This window comes from Phascolarctos cinereus, unplaced genomic scaffold (genome assembly GCF_003287225.1).
Source record: "Phascolarctos cinereus isolate Bilbo 61053 unplaced genomic scaffold, phaCin_HiC Scaffold_5;HRSCAF=322, whole genome shotgun sequence".
NCBI classification, from domain to species: Eukaryota; Metazoa; Chordata; class Mammalia; order Diprotodontia; family Phascolarctidae; genus Phascolarctos; species Phascolarctos cinereus.
Genome location: NW_027555958.1, coordinates 102,256,115 through 102,257,142, shown reverse-complemented (window position 1 = coordinate 102,257,142; position 1,028 = coordinate 102,256,115). Strand labels below are relative to the sequence as shown.

The window sequence follows — 1,028 nt, the reverse complement described above, 5'->3', positions numbered from 1 at the left end:
CATGACAAAGATAGACAAAGGGGGCACTTCTGGTGGTGGCTTTGGTTTTCCAATGAGTATCTTTAATATGTTTTTTGGAGGAGGTGGAAGAATGCAGAGGAAACAGAGAAATAAAAATGAGCCCTATTGTGGTTTTTGTCCTTCTTTCTCAAAGAGGACCATGACATCTGGAAGATGATGCCATGACTTTTGAGTGAATTGGATGTAAGTGAGGGAGGGCTGTGCAAAGTCACCAGCCTCACTTTCTCCTCCAGAGCCATCTGGGTCCAGTGGCCAGATATAGATCAGGACAACTGGAGAGAGCCCCAATGAGCCCTAAAGACAGCTGTAAAAGCCGTAATGGGAGTATAATTGACAAGGGCATGAAAGATGCTAGAAGATAACATTTCATGGTGAAGTTGCCTAGGAGACAGGACATGAGCCAGGAGATATTGTTTTGGATCAAAAGGACCAGGAGAGGACCTTTTCATGTGTATGGATATGCAGTAGGATGAAGCATTGGGTGTCTCTCAGAAACCATTGTCAACTTTTGACAGTAGAAGTATAGTCATTTCTCATCCCTGGTCAGATTATCAAACAGGGAGATGTCAAATGTGTGCTGAATGAAGGTATGCCAATTTCTCATTGATTTTATGAAGAAAGGTTAACTTCCCAGAGAATGGCTTTCTTTCATCAAATAAGCTATCTCTGCTGGAAAGGTTCCTTCCTGAAAGATAGAAAGTAGAGGAAATGGGTCAGGTCAAACTGGTGGACTTTGACCACAGTGGAGAAGTTTATGAAGCCAATAAATATCAACCCAAAGGTAATGTTCATTGTCAAGCCTCTTAATGGGGGCCAGAGAATATGCTTCATTATAGTGCTAGCTTTTGTATATGATAGTGAATGAATGAAGGACTACAGTTTTTTTAACACACTCACTACTAGCTACTTATAATTAATAATGATTACTAACATAGCATGTTGTTATATTGTATTATTATGGTATAATATCATAATATAATAATTATGCCTATAAGAGGTAGAATACC

The 1,028-nt window shown here is 39.5% G+C and overlaps 1 pseudogene; it reads left to right on the top strand.

Annotated features, from left to right (window-relative positions):
* Positions 1–308: 308 nt before the first annotated feature.
* Positions 309–828, top strand: LOC110208638 (dnaJ homolog subfamily A member 1 pseudogene; annotated as a pseudogene).
* Positions 829–1,028: the final 200 nt, after the last annotated feature.